The sequence below is a fragment of the Conger conger genome, chromosome 13, assembly GCF_963514075.1.
Source record: "Conger conger chromosome 13, fConCon1.1, whole genome shotgun sequence".
Lineage (NCBI taxonomy): Eukaryota > Metazoa > Chordata > Actinopteri > Anguilliformes > Congridae > Conger > Conger conger.
Window position 1 is genome coordinate 24,946,763 of NC_083772.1, and position 6,000 is coordinate 24,952,762.

General features: G+C 51.7%; 1 protein-coding gene across 5 annotated transcripts in view; it reads left to right on the forward strand.

The window, feature by feature from the left end:
* dync2h1 (dynein cytoplasmic 2 heavy chain 1) overlaps window positions 1–6,000 on the forward strand; it is a 169,881-nt gene that overhangs the window by 78,780 nt on the left and 85,101 nt on the right. The window lies entirely within an intron of this gene.

Here is a 6,000-nt window from a genome sequence, read left to right on the forward strand (position 1 = left end):
ACCCCTCCACCCGCCTCCTGTTCCCCCAACCCCTCCACCCGCCTCCTGTTCCCCCAACCCCTCCACCCGCCTCCTGTTCCCCCAACCCCTCCACCCGCCTCCTGTTCCACCTCGACCCCCACCCACCTCCTGTTCCCCCAACCCCTCCACCCACCTCCTGTTCCCCCAACTGCTCCACCCGCCTCCTGTTCCCCCGACCGCAGACACCGTAGAATCTTTGACAATGAGATTACCTTGCATGTTACTGCCCACAGACCAGGAGGCTACATGGTCATTATCTGCGTTAAGGGTGCGGCGTTAGCCATTCTGTGGAGAAGAATAACGCCAGTGGAAATTTGTTCTCTCTTCCGGTCAGTGGCAGCCCACGGTGTCTCATTAGAAAGATTGAAAGGGGAGGAGGTATCGACACCGCGTTCAATATGCTACACGCTATTCAGAGGCTTTGACCCTGATGGATCATTTTTACAGTGTTGTCACCTTGGCCTGTGTCAGCAAAATCCAGCTAACAGGGTCTGGGCTAGCTCTCGATTATCATTCATTTTCATCATGTACTTTAGTTCTTCAAACATTTAGATTTAGTTTTGCCGTGGCATGTTTGTGTGTACAGGCAGCTGTACCAGTCCTGTCCTGTCACTGTGAAGCTCATTTGAGGAGTGCTCTGTAATTCCACACGGACCTGATCCGGGAGACGGACCTGCTTGGGCACAGACCGGAGTGGAATAACGGCATTATCCGTCAGACAGGATCAAGCCTTAAAGGCAGGGGAAGAAGCAGCCGCGAGATTGAGATATTCCGTTTGTGCCTCTCAATCGGATTAGGGACACTCTTCCGCTGTCTGTTCCGCCAGACAAAGCGAGGACGTCCGTTCCAATGAACCTCAAAGAAAACAAGGGGACGCAACTCCCAGTGACGGTCTCCGTGTGGAAGTCCGTTTGTCTCTAAACGGGTTGGGCTCGCTCTAAAAGGCCCGCGCGTCTCTCGGGCGACAGAATAAATGGTGTTTTATTGTGGCGCTGGTTCTCTTTGCCGCTCTCTGTTCCTCGGTTGGACATCTCGGCGTAGGGGCTCTACGTACCAGGGGAAACTAAATTGTCCAGTGCCTGCTTCCGGGAGCATGAATCTGCTGTGTCTGCGCAGCGTTTGACTCCTTGTGGAGGTTAGGAGCAGCGGTGAACCGTTTAAAAAAGGTTGTCCCATATCGCTTTGCTGTTGATATATTCCTCTGGCAGCACCTGTGGGGGTTATCCAGTCCTCACAGACTCCTGTATCTCTGGCTGACTTAGGCGTTCAGCAGTTTAACATTCTTTTAGCCCCTCTTACGCAGAGTTGGTGTAGTTATAGTGGGGCTGGGCTGGGGTCATGCTCGTGCTGTAGCGGTCAGGTACAAAGAGCTCCAGTCCTGCGTGGATGGGTTAGCGCTGATACCCAGTCCTCACCGGAAGGGCAACATCAAACAGTCAGAGATACGCATTTGGGGATCACTGGCACAGACTGAAGTGATAATGCTGTTCTCTGAAGATAGATTAGGGTGTGTGTGTGAATCGGTTGTATATGTGTGAGGAGGGATGTGTGTGTGTTTTCATATTGTGCGTGTGTCTGTGTGTGTGCGCGTGTGCATGTGTGTGTGTGTGTGTGTGTGTGTGTGTGTGTGTATAGATGGCGTATGTGACGTTTGTGTGTATGTGTGTATAAGGTGTGTATGTGTGTGTGCGTGCGTGCGTGTATCAATGGTGTATGTGAAGGCAGCTCCAGGTGCAGGTGGAGATTACCTGACTGCTCTGGGCTCTCTCTTTGTCAGAGTGTCAACGCTGGTTCCCTCTACCACTGCCAGCCTGCCAGAGCAGTGTAGGCCAATATCAGCCACATCTTCACTCATTAAAGTCAATATCAGCCCAGTGACAGCAGACGGAGGTCTGAACCCCATCTCTCTCTCCCTGGGCCTGAGCTCCATCTCCCTGGGCCTCAGCTCCCTCTCCATGGGCCTGGGCCTGAGCTCCCTCTCCCTGGGCCTGAGCTCCCTCTCCCTGGGCCTGAGCTCCCTCTCCCTGGGCCTGAGCTCCATCTCCCTGGGCCTCAGCTCCATCTCCCTGGGCCTGAGCTCCCTCTCCCTGGGCCCCTGGTGCCACGGCTAAGTGCCGTTTGACGAATTTCTTCCTAAACCCCGGCTGAACACGATAAATTATGCATTCCTCATCTGTTTCAATGTGCCTCAATTTAGCGGTGCGATGTCTGTGAGTTAGGCTCCGAGTGGTTGGCATTGAAGCCGTGATAGTGGACCCAGCCCAGACGTATTCTGTGAGACCGGAGCGGGAGCGCTGTGTCTCGCCTGCGCGCGTGCGGACTCTCATTGAAGCGGTCCCAGACGCCTGCGTCGTGGAGATGGGGGTCTCGCTCTCCCAGCCCCGGGGCAGGAGCCGCGGTGACAGTCTCGTCACATTCTCCCGGCGCTTTCTTACATAACTCCCAGCAGACCCCTCCGCCCGCCTGAAAACACAGATTACATCTCGGGAGCTATAACCGGCACGGCTGGGTGGGCGGGAGACAGCCTCTTCTCTCTGAGTGTGCGGCTCGGTCGTAATCGGTGCGTGGTCAGGAGGCCCGCCCTGAAGGAGAGAGCAGTGCGGGCAGACGCTTGTGAGGTATGCGCCCTGCCCTCCCGCCGAGCTCGTACCCCGGGCCATGACTCACCCCCACTGCTTTCAGCCCCTGCTCTGTTCCAGGTGAGGATTTTTTCTGGGCTCCTTCCCAAATTAGTAACAGATTAAATACAGCCAAACTCTGCCATCTTTATTGTGCCGACTGCAACATGTATCGGCGCTGTTCTGAGCTCACAAAAGGGCCGCTCGGCGAAAGGGCCTGGCCGGTGGAGGTTTCTGGAACACAGGAATGCTGATCGTGAATAGTACAGGTTTTGCAGAATAAACATGTTTGTGGAATGAGATGACTCCAACACAGCTGCTCGCTAGTCGTCTTGGCGCAGGGTGTGGTTGTGATGTCACAATGCTCCTCGTTGCCCACGGCAGCCTTTGCTCCACCCTCCACATCCCTGTGGCCTTCTCCTCCGCTGTTCTTCCTGGCGGAAAGTGGAGAGCGTAAGGCTCAATGCCGCCATTTTGTGACCCGGAACGTTCTGTCAGGGAGCCTTGAACGCACCGCTGAGCGTGTCACCTTGCGCTGCGGTGATCAAACGCTCGCTCTTCTCTTAAGCGCGGAGCAAACGAATGTGCTCATTTGGGAGAAGCGGCCTCCTGGCCCGTTAAATCTGCTGACCTTTACCAGTCAGACGCGGGCTTCATATTTTACATCGCTCCCCTTGGGTGGGCCGCATGCTCCAGAGGCTAAGGTTGCATGCAGAATGCGCGGGTTCTACCGGGACCGTAAATCACGGGAACGCAACTGAACCGCGTCTGAGTGTCGATAAGCCGTGGGACACTGAGATTGTGTGTTTGCGGTTTCCGTAGTGAGGCGTTTCTGTCAGCCCCACCGCTCTGCCACCACGGACCACACAGGGAGGCAGACCGTGGCAGATGTCAGGGCGGTTGCTTGGACCGCGAACGTTTCTCAGCCGAGACTGGCATATTATTGCCCCAGAAAGTACAGTGTCGCTTATCCGCACAATGCAGCAAACGGCAGAGAATTTAGACTGGACAGTATCTAACTGGGGGTTTGTGTGTGTACGAATGTGCTGAATGTCCTGTGTACAGGACAGGGGGGATGTGAGCACACTGCTGTTTTAAAGTTCAGCACAGGGACCGGATTGGGCGACGGCTGTGTGAGGGATCAGCACAGGGACCGGATTGGGCTACGGCTGTCTAAGGGATCAGCACAGGGACAGGATTGGGCGACGGCTGTCTGAGGGATCAGCCCAGGGACAGGATTGGGCGACGGCTGTCTAAGGGATCAGCCCAGGGACAGGATTGGGCGACGGCTGTCTGAGGGATCAGCACAGGGACCGGATTGGGCAACGGCTGTCTGAGGGATCAGCACAGGGACCAGATTGGGCAACGGCTTTCTGAGGGATCAGTGCTTCAGCACGTCATGGTTTTTGTTGTGAGTGGGATGACGACAGGGGAGGGGATTGTTACCGTGGCGACGACCTTGCCAGGTGTTGGAAGCTTCAGCGTTGGCGAAGCTGACAGCTCTGTTAACTGATAACAATCAGCCGGCAAAGTGTTCATCTGAGAGGGAGGGATGAGGGAGGGGTTCAGAGACAGAGGAGAGGAGAGAAAGATGATGTGATGGGTTAAGGTGGACATACACTATATGACTTGCGGGCTGCCAATTGATATTTACAGATCGGGACAAAGTTATAAGAGAGACATTTTAATAGCAGATGCTAATGGCCCTGTGGCAGCTTTGATAGCAGATGCTAATGGCCCTGTTGCAGCTTTCTTAATGCATGCTAATGGCCCTATTGCAGATTTCATAATGCATGCTAATGGGCCTGTTGCAGATTTCATAGTGCATGCTAATGGCCCTATTGCAGATTTCATAATGCATGCTAATGGTCCTGTTGCAGATTTCATAATGCATGCTAATGGCCCTGTTGCAGATTTCATAGTGCATTCTAATGGTCCTGTTGCAGCTTTGATAGCAGATGCTAATGGCCCTGTTGCAGCTTTGATAGCAGATGCTAATGGCCCTGTTGCTGCTTTAATAGCAGATGCTAATGGCCCTGTTGCAGCTTTGATAGCACATGCTAATGGCCCTGTTGCAGCTTTGATAGCACATGCTAATAGCCCTGTTGCAGCTTTGATAGCACATGCTAATAGCCCTGTTGCAGCTTTGATAGCACATGGGTCAGATGCATCACTGACTGTACGTTCATTGTAATGGATTTCTCTGTGTTATGCTCAAACCAGTGCTGTCAGGCTTTCCTGCATTACAGCATTGATTTCGGCAATCACAGCAGCCTAAGTTCATGAAATTTCATGAATTTTACGAAACCAAATGTTGCAAAACAATTTTCTTGAAATAAAGGACACAACTGAATCAATTCCGGTTTCATTTGATTTCTAAATTATAGTTTCGGTATATCGGTCAAGGGAAAAAACGTGTTAAACATGCAAAACAAGACAAAACACAAAATTGAGAAGTAGTTAATAAAGAATAAAAAAAGAAGTAACTTCAGTCATAACAGATTCAGCACACTTCTGCATCCCAGTGGAGTGTGCTTTTACACGTCCTCTTACTCATCGGCTCTACGGAGAACGTACAGCCTCCCACGGTCGTCATTTAGTCTATTCGCTTTACTCAATGACTCAGTTTCAGTTATCTCTGCGGAGTTATAAACATCATTTCTATAACCACAACATCCACAATTATTCATCCCCACCCTAAAGTCATCACATCACATTTCGATGGAGCTTGATTGAGCAATTTGTATCAACGCTGGATGAGAGGGACCCATTCACACACCTGCTGCGTATTGCCTGGATAGGGGTTTTTGGTGGAAAATGGCAGACGCTGTTTATTTTTAATATATAAATTTTTTTTACATCATTTTTTGTCATTTCAAAAATGCTATTATTTTAAGCCCAAAATATTTCAGAAAAGTCCTGGAAGCCAGAGGGTATTACATTTGAAGTCTAAAATCCCATCTTGCATTTCTTCAATTAGTGAAATGTCCAGCTGGGGCTTGTATGTAGAAATGTAGTGTGTATAAGCTGCTCTGGATGAAAGTGCTAAGTGGCAGAATGTGGTGAGAGTGTCTGTGATAGAGAGAACAGGAGCCCTGGGGTCTCCGTGGCTGTGCTGGTCTTTAGCGCAGTGTGATAATGAGGAGGGCCACAGTGCTAGCTGTGAGTCTGTGAGGCTACATTACCTCACACCTGGGCTGGGGCGCCCGCACTGTGAGGCCGGGCTAACAAGCGTCCATGTGCATTAGCCGCTCACCGTTTCAAAGTTCAGGTGTTACTCCTAGTTTTTGTGTCGTGCTGAGGCACGGTTCTTGCCTTTCTGCCTCCCAGACGTAACCCCTTTCTGTTCGCAAAGTTCAGG